Here is a 12,998-nt window from a genome sequence, read left to right on the forward strand (position 1 = left end):
TTTAAATTTGTGTAACTAAATTCCAGTCCTCTGAGCAATTTTCTACCTAATTTCAACTGTCAATTGGCACAAAAGCAGCTTCTCTGCAGTGATCCAGTTATCTAGTTCACTTGTCTTCACCCAAACAAATGTATGAAATGCAGTAGTTCAATGTTTCTTTTTGAAAGTCCATCAGAGTAAATTGTATGGGCTTCCACAAGATTACTACAGTTTTTATTGGAAACTCCACAAATCTTCTCTTGCACTAACAATCTGGGATCTAACACGCTTTATGTTGCCACGTGATCCAGATTTGCTGCGGAAGGGCTGAAGAATACAATACTTGTACTCTGATACGGTGTTGCAGGGTTGAGCTGTAGGCAACTTCAGCTCTCAGGCAAGATAACAGGTTGTAAAAGGTGAAAATTGATCATCACTGGTCCTGCATTGCCTCCAGCAGATCTCCAGGAAGCCAGACTGGCTGCTGCTTCTGCCACTAAGGATTCAGTGGTAAATACCAGTCCTGAAGGGGTACTTTTTGCAAAGACATCATCATTTAGAAATAGCAGTCCCCATTCTGACCCTTCCTATTCCTCTGTTGGCTGTGGCAAAATGAACCCAATCTCACAGGAATTCTCTTCTTCCCTCAAGTCCCCTTTGCACACAGGTGCAAATTAGGATGGACTGCAAAGCAAAAACAGCAGCTCTTTCCTGACAGAAGGAGAACAAAATGGTTTCTACTGTTTAAGCTCTCGACCAAAAGAAAAAGCAAGCATACGTGTGTATGCTTGAATTTAATTACCCTGACTAATATTAGCTTGTACCAAATGTACACATACACCTATAACACTTTCACATTATTGTTGTACAAATGTAAGAAAAAGAAAATTCAAAGCCCATTCAAACCCAGAAGTTACAAAGTACAGGGGGGAAAAGGGTAAAATATAAATTGGTTTTCACACCTAAGCACAAATACGTGAATCATTAAACTTTTTTGAAGCAGAGATGTAGGCACAGTGGAAGGGATGAAGATTGTTTCTGCTTTGTACAATCTTGGCCGTATGGTATCAAGTCCAGCTGGGATTCTGAGGCTGTCCTATAGAGGGCCGACACATTTTCTCCTCAAGGAACATTAAAGTCCTTTTAATCCAGTCATGAGATATGGAATTCAAAATACTAATGAAGTCCCTGCTTCATTAAACTTATCTTTGATCCAGTCTGAGTTATGATTATTCTATAACAACAAACCACAAAACCAAAACCAAGTCAAATATTGTTGTTAGCTTATTCTCCATACTGATAAGTGATCCCTACAACTCATTACAAAGAAAATCCACATTGCCAAGAAAAGTCTAAAATTCTTTATCCAGTATCTCCTAGGCACTTACATGTTTGCTAATGTACATCCATTAGCTTCTTTTTTTATTGAAGAATAAGCTTCTTTGCCTGCATAGTGAAGCAAAGTAATTTTATGGTATCTCTATCTTCCATTTCACATTTGTTCCTTGTGAATGGATTCAACGGACCATTCTTAACTGCAGCCTAAAATTGTTCATTATGGCTCACACACACACTCAAAGTAATACTAAGCTCTGGATCGGCACTAGTAAATTCAGACATATAAACAGCTTGAAAAAGTCACCGAAAAGGGAGGAAATTCCCTTCATCAAAAATGCATGGTAATCTGCCAAGAGCTATTATAGGTACAAATGAACACAACAGAAAATAAAAATGGTTATGAATGGCAGAAAATCCCAAGATTCAAACTTACTCATGTTAAATGCAAGACAGCCACAAAGAGAGAGGGAAAGCACTCCTTAGAATGGAGAGGAAGCACTTCATGTATGAATGAGGAATCTTAGTTCAAGGAGCAATCCCTCATAACATCCGTATGCTTTCAGGATGTTTCCATGAACATACAGAAGAACAAGGTACAGAGAATGATGCAGGGAAGAGTAACACCACTCAAGGCAGAAACAGCATCTGGACAAGAAAACAGTATATAGGCCAGAAGTCTTCAACCTGGAAGAACAAAATCAAAGAAGGATGAAATAAAGGTCTACAAAATCATAATTTGGAAACTAGGAGCATCAAATAAAATGTTCAGAGATCCAAGAAAAAGGAATTAGCTTTTTGAATGATATGTGGTTTAACTTCAGAACTCATTGTGTGTGGGTATTGTCTACAGGAAAGTTTACATAAATTAAAGAAAATTTTAGACACATTTTCTGATTAAAAAAAAAAGTGCACAGAAGGTTACTAGGCATGAAAAGATACTGTCTCAAAAAATGCCTAAACCGTGGGTGTCTGGAAGTTCAGCAGACATACCCAGGGTTTTTTTTTTTCTCTATTTTTCATTGGTTGCTGTTAAAGACAGAGTACTTGGCTAGGTGGACCTCATGTCTGAATCCCTGAAATTACTTCATGCACTTCATGCTTCAAAAAACTAAATGCTTAACTTCCTGCCTGTTGTTCAGACCTTATTTTCTCAGCTCTTATTTTCTACAAGTTTTATCATTGTATAACTGTCAAAATACTGGATTAACATCATTTCCACATTATATTGATAAAAAATGCATAGTTGGTATTGTGTTTTATGAAAAGGAGGACCTGGTTGCAGGACACAATAGCTAGCTTTTAAAATTTAAATCCACTGGGGGAGCAAGTAAGAGCCCAGGATTTCTAAAAATACACTTAGCTTTTTTGGTGGATTAGCAACTGAAGGATTTTCACATGAAGAGACAAACTTCAGGGACTAATTATCTAGTGTACAGGAAAGAGAGACGATGATAAGCACCAACTACAGCTAAGATAAGGGACAGGCAGCCAAGAGTCAGAAATGCTACACCATTACCACAGCCATGGCAAGGATTTTGGGGGCCATAAGCACATTGCCCCAGCACACAGCAAGAAACTGCATCCAAAAAAGGGCTTCACATCCCTCGCTCAGTGAGCAAAGCCAGTCAGATACATGGCAATGTCACAGAAAAACACTGCATAACAGCAAGCCAACTGCATGGGTATGATAACATGTAATTTGTGTGGTTTTGCAACACCCTGAGCAGCTCATTATTCAAGCAGTAGGTGACCAAAGTTGGGCTTGGAGGAAAAAATGTGATGGTACATACGGTTTTCATGTAGGAAAATGTCATACATCAGTCATACTTCATAAGACACTGGCAATGCTTTCACTGGCTGCTACTGAGGGTCCTTTCAAACTGGAGGATGAAGCCCCTGCCTAAAATGTAGTTTTGTAGAGCCACATCCTTACGCACAAAAGCACAGTGTTTCATCAGTACAATGCCTCTGGCAAGATACTGCCAAGAGACTGATGGAAAGTTTGATTGCAGCCTGATCAAATAACCAAAGGGGAAAATAATGTCAAATAAAACTTCTGAGCCTACACAGAGACCTGTTAGCTCATGACAGTCCAGTTCTCTTCCGGAAGCATTAGAGGGGGGGAAAAAAGGATAAAAACTTAAACTAACTAGAAGAATCTTAAATAACAGGGCAGAATTAGGGAAAAGCACTCTGAAATCTAGCACTTACTAAAGTTAAAAGACTGAATAATAACAGCATAAATATGGAAAAATATTTAAAATTAAGAGCAAATTGGGCATTAAAAATATTCAATACAAGAGAAGAATGAAGATGATCCATCACTCTTTCCTGACCCAAAAGACAGCACAGAATTATTCTATCTTAAAATATTTAGATTCTCACTGTTACATCTTTGCTCTTTTTTGACATTTACATGGAAATATATTTCAGTATGAAATGGTTAAATGACCACACTAACTTGCTTCCCATTAGCATTTTTCACTGTTGCCATCAATCAGTTGCAGATGGTCCATTACCAGCTTCTGAGATGAAATGTAGTGTCTCAGTACTGCCAGGCACACACCATGCTATGGGATACTAATTAGACCTTAAAATGTACATTAGAAATGCCCAGCTTAATTTTCAGAGGAAACTATCAGTGTCTGATGCATGAAAGGACCCAGTCAGTAACTTCAGAGTTACATTTAGATGTAAGCATTTTCTGCCTCTACAGGAAGTTCCCTTTCATTTTGATAATTTTGCTAAGAGCCTTTTGCAAACTGCCTGAACCTTGCTGAGCTTTTACTTCCCATTAGCTGCCACAAGCTAGCCAAAATCTTTTTTCCCTCTGGTGAAAATGAGGTTGGAGAGTCACATTCACATTTTTCATCAAGGCCCTGAAGGTAAGCAAACGTGCCATAAGGGGACCCTGGGTTTCATCTCATGGCTTTTCCCAAACCTCCAGCATTCTTAGGCTGCCACCAGGCTGTGGAACCAGAGTAAGCCTTGCCTGACCTCCCTCGTGCCCTTCCTCATGTGTCAAATGGATGCTCCTGGCACTGTGCTCAGGGACCCCTCGGGTGTGTGCATGCACAGCCACACACATCTCACACAGGCAGTGTAAGAGCCAACATCAACACACACCCAGCTTGCAATAAATATGTGGACAGTGTGTGGAACGGCCTTTGCAGACAGCAGGATAAGCCGAACACAACTGACAACCGGTTTATTCAACTATTACATTAACTAAATTTAAATTGGCCTACACTGTGATATGGATAACCTCAGAGAGAGTGAGCCAAAAAACATTTATGACACCTTGTTTTTAACCAACCCACCTGACCTCTCTCCCACTTTCTGTAAAAATTTCTTTTGTCCTCTAGTTTAGGCTTCAAAATATGGGCTTCATCACAACATGTTTCTTATTTTGCAAACAAAACACTGGAAACTGAAAGAAAAACCCAAGAAAGCTTTTAAAGAATTCAGAAGCATTCTGTAGTGCTGTCTTTATTCTTCGAGTGCCTACACTGAACAAAAATAATGTGCTTTAAATTACTGCATGAATGAAAGAAGTGTCTCCACTTACAAAAATAAATAGCAGCTGCAATACTCTTGGCTTTTAAGGTTGGGGAAATCAGAAGCTTTGGATTTCTAAAGAAATCAACTTCTCTGTTCCTTATTGGGCGCAATCATTCAAATTTATGCCCTCAGTACAGGGCCAATTTACAATGAGAGCTCACTGTAATTTATTACTACCATATGCCAAGCTGTTGAGTTGGGATACAATGTCCCAAACAAAGAGAAGTTGGTTATAGTATGACCATGCTCCTTTTCTCATAGGAATGTCCCATGACATGTAAGATGGCAGCAGGCCTTGTAAAACTACTGAATTAGTTTTGTCACCAAGAGACAATTCTTTGGAAGAGGAATTGCTGGCAGTCAGTTGAAGTGGCCATGAAGGTGCTTTGCATCATTGGGCTGGTCATTGTAGAGGAAGTATTAAGGAACCCAGCCCCCAAAGACTAACAGGGTTTTTAATTGCTGCAGGCCATCAGCCTGCTCTGGGATAACAGTGACCCTGTCCTGGCCAGGTGTGACTTCACCAGATGAGCTGAGACGGCTCTGGCCCCCTCCCTTACAGCACTGTTTAGGGAGCAGGACACAAAGGGTGTCATTGCCCATAGCTGCCACTCTTCCTCCCCACTGCAGCTGGCCTTGTCCTGTACATCCAGCTGCTGCCATTAACGCAATTTCAATTATTGCTACCAGTTGCTATTTAAGTCTAAAATCCAAGGGTGAAGTCTAGTGCAGGCAAGAATTGACAAACTTACAACCTACTGTAAGCAAATAATGAATCCCTGAACCAATTTTTCTACTTTGTGGGATGCGGCGGTGGGGGGGGGGGGGGGGTTGAGTTGTTTAACATACCAAAGTATCTATGTTCCCATTTCTTCCATAGGAAAGAATTTGAATAGCATGCCATGGAATAGGCAGGGAACTTGAGGTATGTCATGCAAGTTTATGCAGAGCTGACTTAAAAGAATAGAAGCAGATTTTCTATATATATGCATGCCAATTACACCATACGATTCCATTTTTATTTCCTCTTCTGTGTCACTCTCCCTTCAGTTTCCTGCTTATCATTTCACACAAGCACATATGGGGGACCACACCTTTCACTTGCACAAACCAAACAAAACAAAACAGCTATTTTTAAGATCCATCAGCAGCTATTCATTCAAAAGCTTTTCAGAGAACTCATCTGGGGTTGCTAGGTGACAAACTATGTATTCACCTATCTCCTTATTAGCAAAAGAATTTAGCAAGAAGATTAAAAGGTGTAACTGATTTAAGCACTGTCCACACAAACTGTGTCAAGCCTGCAGGAACTCAGGCTGTTGACCTGCTCATACTTCTGTGAAACTTTATCCTCTTCAGCTGCAGGGAAGTACAAGTGTCAATTAGACAGAAGCTCCATCACACTCCTGAAAATGTTTTTTTCATTATCCTGATTTGGAGTCTAAATATTTGGCTGTAAGTGACACTGCTTAAATGAGACATGTCAGTTTGTAACTTGCAGTTGCAATGCTTTTTCTTTTTTTTTCTTTTGTCAAATTGATTGTTGTTGCCAATACCCTGATCATGAAAACATGAATGAATGTGAATGACTTTAAGACTGGCAACTTGCAGGAAGGCAGCAGCACTGTTTGTCATAGATCTCTATGTAAAACAGTCCTGTCATTGCTAGAGATACCTCTTAAAAGAGTGCACTGCTATACAACAGATCTTATTGGACATGCATCCGCCTTAAACTTTGTGATAAGTGTCCAGCACATTCCACAGCCTCATGGTATCCACACAGCTTGGTGTTTAATGTCCTAAAATATCTTGATAGCTAGCAAATGGTCACAGATGTTTTACTAGGCTTTTGTGAGGTTTACTTCCAAGGCTGCAAGGTGCTACTACAAAAACACAGATGGTCTGAGGATGGCTAACTTAATAAGTAAAAAAGACAGGTGAGATAACGAGCACAGGGTAATGGAATTGTACAGTAGAACAGTCATCATTCATCCTAAACTCCCATTGCACTCAGTGCAGAGTGAAATCACACAGTGAACTCCTCAGCATTGAGTCTGTCACCTGAGCCTGTCACCTTTCCTTTTTCACAGTGAAATGTGCACCAAGGTGTTGTACAAGGTGCAGTGCTGCATTCATGCACCTTTCTTCTAGGTCTGTGTGGTGCTAAATCCTTACTGAAAAACCAAAGACCATGATGTGCAGTACATGGCTCTGTGTGCAGACAAACTGGGTACAGTCATCACAGATATTTGTTGCTGGAATAAAAAGAGCTTGAGAAATGACAAGCCACATACTGCCCAAGCCATTGCTTTCCATGTAAGGGCCCTACAAAATTCACAGAAATTCAAGGACAGATTTGGTGTGTTTGTTCGAAATGATTGCAGGTCAGATGCTGTAGGTGCACCAGGCAGGAGGGGAGAAAGGGACAACAGCTGGTTTTGGTCTCTCTGGACTGCAAGTAATGGTTGCCTCAACTTTTGGTGTTAACTGGCATCTTAGGGGCAGTGGGAGAGGAAGGGATGTTGGCCTCCATCCCATTCACTAAGGAGGCATCACTGTATGAACACTGGCTTGTAATTAAGTGTGTGCTTCCATGCACCCGAGGGGTACATTTAGAAGCATTCTTCAAGTGTGGGTAGTGGAAAGTGACTCATCAGAAACAACATAAAAAATTAAAATCTGAATACTGGTCACCCTTTTCTCTCACCTCACTGCCTTCCTAAAAGTAGGTTTTTAAAACCTTGTATATATAGTTATTCTAAGGATCATGCTTAGTCATTCCACCCACTCCATGTAGATATACTTGAGCTCTTTTACAAGCTCTTGTTTAATAAATATATGCATAAAATTATTCACCCTCTTCCCTGCTCTGTTCCTCTTATCTGCAGCTTTCCATGACAGCACTCCTTCATTTCTTTGTTAAAGTCACGTCATCCAGAATTCCAAATCATTGGTTGTTTGAGTCTTCTAAAATTAAACTGTGTTAAGTTAGGTTTGTCTTGGTTTGATTTGGTTTGCTTTTGTTTTCAGAAACCTCCCAGATTCCATGTCTCCTAATAGAGAATATTACTGGTCTCAGTCCACAGCCTGGCTGAATCAGAAAACTCAGCACAGAAAACCAAGCAAGCAAGATGTCAAAATTCTCAGCCTGACAGAAAAACAGCAGCACCAACCACTGATTTTCAGGTGCCACATCTTCCTGCTCACTGGCGTATTCTGATTAAAGTCTTTAAAGTATAAACCCAGAATGACTTCATTGACTCTGGCAGAATAACGTCAAATTTACACAGCTGAAATCAAGATGTCAGTCCAACTCTCATTTTGTAGAAGATAGCTTGATCTAGAGTTTTCCCTAGATAAAAGTAGAATTTATGAGCACAAAACTAAAAACCAAACATGAATAACCCTGGGAAGTAAAGCATTTTGGAGACTGTATCCGCTCTTGTTCGGTTCTATTACACAGCATAAGGGATGAATTTGTCCCTTTTTGTTGGCTGCAGTAACTCCTGGTGTTATTTTACATTGCTATATTTCTTTTTTTGTTTTCGTTCATGCCAACAAGACCATGAGTAGGCGTCATATAAGATAAATCTCACTAATTTTAAAAAAGAAAAGCTAGTGAACAGGAGGTGATAAATGCTGTGCTGCCTACTCAGGTTCTGTCACATAAGATGTCACTTCTTTATTTTAATTATATTTTCTGCCAACTCACAAAAGCCAGCGATTTCTACTGCATGTGATCCTACCTTTTGCTATGGAATGGTTCTGCACAGCCAATTGCAAAAAACATCTACTTGTTTGTGTCCCAGTTTTTTTCCATATTCATTTTATGGCTGCTTCCTGATGTTCTATAGAAACTGTCTCTTCAGGAAATGTTAAAATATAAATAACAGCTTGTTCATTGCAAAATGACTCAGACTGCACACAGAATTAATTCTTTTTTCAAGCATTAGTAAAATACATAGGGAGCATGAAAGATCATCTGCATTTTAGATAAAGTTTTGCTACTGCACGCTCACAGCTAGCTAGTTTTGATTAAAAATTCTACTTGATTAAAAAATTGAAAGCTAAAGAGCTGTGGTATCTAGAATGTACTAACAGTAAATCCTTATCTGTTTGCATGGCAGGTAAGAATTCTTGTCGTCCTAGAAGGTGAATTAAATTCTGCTTCAAGCAACACCAGCTGTTTGATCGACTGCTGACATCAGCAGATGCTTTGAGCAGAAGGGCCACCTCTCACTGACCTGGGCCAAGCAATGCCTGCAGCTGAAACAGCAGCATGTGTACATGGACCACGGACACAGGGATGAAATCCCACATTTCACCAAAATAAAATTCACTTTGCAAATGGGAATATTTAAAAACAAAAATAAAAACAAAAATAAAAACCCACTTGTTAAACTAGATGAAACCAAAAACTGAGGAGCGTGAACCAAGACTCAAGTGTAAGGATTAAGTCCTGGAGGAGTTGTTAACAAAAGGTTCACACCAGATTTAGTGCTCCTGTGAGTGAAGGAGGCGGAACAGTGGCTTTGACTAATTTTATTTGAAGTAACACATCTCAAGGATTATTTTCAGTAACAGAGTGAGAAGAAATGAAATAAATTGTTTATTATTATTAATAACATTATTATTATTCTAAACTGGAAATCAAAAGCAGGAATGAGAGAATGGATTTTAGGACAGAACCTAATCTAACCAAGAGTAGAAAAAGAAAGAATAGCACAGGAAGGTCAGATAGCTTAATCACACACTTGGGGTGCCATCAGATAGCTGAATTATGCTGCAGACAACTTCAGATCCAAGCTGGGGTAGTTCAGCTAAATCAAAACAGGTCAGATCATAGCCTAAATGCAAAACTACGTTTCTGAAGTAATCAGTGTTGTGATTTTTGTACTGTAGCTGTCCAGCCAGATTGGTAGTATTTTGGGTCGTATACCAACCTTGAACAAAGGAAGAACATAACTGCCTTTTCATTTGACCATTTATATTTCATTAATCACAGTATCCTTATTATGCAGAAAATTAGATTGAATTAGAGATTGAACATAAAATTCAATTACATGTCAAGTAAAAGTGTACATTTCCTAATAGTTTATCCTTGTCAAATGAAACAACCAGCAATTCAATGATTTCTTCTTTGTGATGGCCCTTCTAGGGACTCTTCACTCAAGGATAAATGAAGTTCTCCACCCTTTAAGTGCCTGGAGCACTTCTCTGTAGAAATGCTGATCAATTCAAACTCCAGCTCTGCATCACAAGGAAGCTTAGGGTCTTCATAACCTGACTTGGTTTCCTGGATCCATTTCTACTGCTAGATCCAGCAGAGCACTACTTGTACACTTGCACAGACAAGTATAACTTAGGCAAAAATTGCTAAGAAACCTCAGCATTTTTGGTTTTTGACACGTCAAGCCTCTGTATGGCAGGGCGGGGGCGGGGGGGGGGGGGGAGCATCTGCTTTACCTGACAATAAAGCCAGTCCTTTCTCCTTCCTTTAGGGAAAAAAAATGTAATGGAATACCACTTACCTCACAGGATTCTTTAATTAATGTTTGATTAAATTTAGGACAGACATTTTTATGTCCTTCTTTACATTTTCACATTTTGAATTCATCAATATATCACCCCTGTTATCTATGTGAAATCCATATTTGTTTACAGTATAGCCTTAGGCAATATTTTTCACAAATCATTTGAATTTCCCTGAAGAAAACTTCCTTTCATTATGGATTTATGCGAAGTTTTTTATGAGTATAAATAAATATTCCTGGCCTGTAAGTTCTCCGTTTGTGTGAGACAAACATTAGGTCTATGCATAACTGTGAGCTGTTTTGAAGATATACCTCCTCACCAGAGGGGATCCGGTTTCTTTGTCCCCCAAGAGTCTTGCATTTGGGAGCATACAGAGCCCTTATTTTCCCCATCTCTATTTGGATTTGTAGCCCTCTTTGGCTCACTGTGTGGCAAGCAGGGCCTTGCTGGGGGAATTTTCCTGGCTTTACACTCAGGAGTCTTGGGCTCGCAGTTCTCCTCTACAGTGAACACGATGGTGATGGGTTAACAGTTAGAGATTATGATCTTGAAGGTCTTTTCCCACCCTAATGGATTCTATGATTCTATTATTCTTCACTATAAATGGCCTTCATGCAGTTCACAGTGCCACAATAATTCTGCATTCCCTGTGTATCACAGGGAATACTCTGTATGCACATCTTATCCAACACACAACCCCCCACTCCTTCTGGTTCTCTGTAGGGGTTCCTCCTGAAGCAATACCATGGATGACAGGTTTGCCAGCAGAGAGCTTTGAGTACCCTTCATCACTTTAAGAGGTTTATACACACTTTAACTGTACATAACTCTCATCTGCAGTAAGTGCTCATTGAATGAACATGTCAGCATTGCCTGCAATGTGAATATAATATTTATTTTGAGATCTGTAGAAGCTTCAGGAAGTCACTGTGAAGTTGAATTGTATTTACTTTTATGGGCTAGGATACTAGCAAAATTCTTGGAATGATCCAAGGGTTCCACGGTGTGAGAGATAGGACTCAGTTGTGAAAGTCCCCTCTCCCTGCAGGGAAGGTCTGATGGGGCATTACTGGCTCAACTGCGCTGATGTGAGAGGCAGCTGAGGAGGTGCCATAAACCATCGGGGACCCCTGAAGCACCCCCAGACCCATTCCTGAAGCCTGCCATCAGAGGACTGCACGTGATCCAAAGGTGTTGCAGCAGATCCCAGGTCTGTTGCAAGAGACAGTGTAAAACTTCCCCCACACACAGGGGAAGTATCTGGGTGTTCCCACCCAGCCTGAGTGTATTTTAACCCATCAGACTGTGTTATGGGGGCTTCTTTCCTGACCCCTGATGGATCAAGACAGATCAAGAACATCACTTCAACTAGCAGCAACAATCAAGTCTCATCACAGATCCATGGGTGGTGACTATGTATCTTTCTACTCTTATCCTTTCTTTCTCTTTCTTTTTTTTTCCTTATACATTTTCTCAAGTAATACTTCTATGATTTCATATTGATATATTACTATAGATAATAATAACCAAAATGGCTACATTTTCCATTGCAACCAAGTTGTTCTAAAATAAACCCAACACAAATATATGTATTTACAAGCACCAATCATTAGGTGTTTTTTCACTCTAATCTGCCCCAAAGGATCCATTGCCAAGAACCTGGGTTACTCTCACCTCTGTGGGGGCAGGTCATAACACACAGTATGTCAGAAAATCTTCATGAAGTACAGATCTCCTGTTTGCTACCACTTATTTAGTAAGTGACCCTGCAATGGCTCACTCCCCTCAAAAGCATTTGTAGGGTATAAAACCCTGTTACAGTGGGGATTCTGTAACACGATGTATCAAACAAGGAGGGCCGTGGAAAAGAAATATATATGGACCAATTCTTGATAGATGTTTCAGAGATATTTATTTCTCCAGCCGCATGGCCGGGGCTCTGCCGAGGAACTGAGGCAATCACGGGACCCGAGGGTCCTTGCCTGCGCAGGGAACACAAAACAACCAGTGGGGAACGAGGCTGCCCAGGGGCAGGGAAACCCCGTGCCTCCCCTCAGGGCCCCTCTCCCAGGACTACATGGCAGGGGGAGGGACCCAACAAAACTCAGCTCTTTATATTTTCTAGAAGTCTTCATGGGGGCAAATACTTTTATACAGAAGTATTAATTTCTTTTCATCTTCAAGAGTCTGACTCTAGGAAACAGCTTTTCTTCAAGTCAGATCCTGGTTGCATTGCTGTTCTCAGGAGCCCAGTAGGCCAGGCACTTTCTACATTATTGAATGCACAAGAATTACAGCCCAGTAGGCTACAGGACACCAAAATGTCTCCTTTTACCTTAGTATCTCAAGCCATTTAGCAAATGAATAATAAGCAGCTCAGTCATCTCACCAGGGACCTCTGGGTACAAGGGGGCAAAGGAGAGCAGACAGCTAGGTGGTTAGTTAGGGGGTATTGCTGCTGTCTAAAGACAAGCCTGTTCTACTCATTAATTGAAGCCTTGAGCTCCTTGTCTCCATGCATGGCATCATACACAGGATTTGAACAGTTCCACTACTGAGATGATGTTACTTTCTCTCTTTTTTTT

General features: G+C 40.3%; 1 long non-coding RNA gene across 4 annotated transcripts in view; it reads left to right on the forward strand.

Annotated features, from left to right (window-relative positions):
- The window catches only part of LOC121668608, a 69,419-nt gene extending 59,116 nt beyond the window's left edge, over nucleotides 1–10,303 (forward strand). For 2 of the 4 annotated variants that reach the window (XR_006017489.1, XR_006017488.1), the window contains 3 exons: nucleotides 1,881–5,803; nucleotides 7,909–8,064; nucleotides 9,006–10,303. This is a non-coding gene — a long non-coding RNA (uncharacterized LOC121668608). The remainder of the gene's footprint in view (nucleotides 1–1,880; nucleotides 5,804–7,908; nucleotides 8,065–9,005) is intronic. The other 2 variants (XR_006017491.1, XR_006017492.1) reach the window with 2 other exon arrangements.
- Nucleotides 10,304–12,998: the final 2,695 nt, after the last annotated feature.

This window comes from Corvus kubaryi, unplaced genomic scaffold (genome assembly GCF_017639235.1).
Source record: "Corvus kubaryi isolate FWS band 111438036 unplaced genomic scaffold, C.kubaryi_AGA036_p1.0 133, whole genome shotgun sequence".
Classification (NCBI taxonomy): Eukaryota; Metazoa; Chordata; class Aves; order Passeriformes; family Corvidae; genus Corvus; species Corvus kubaryi.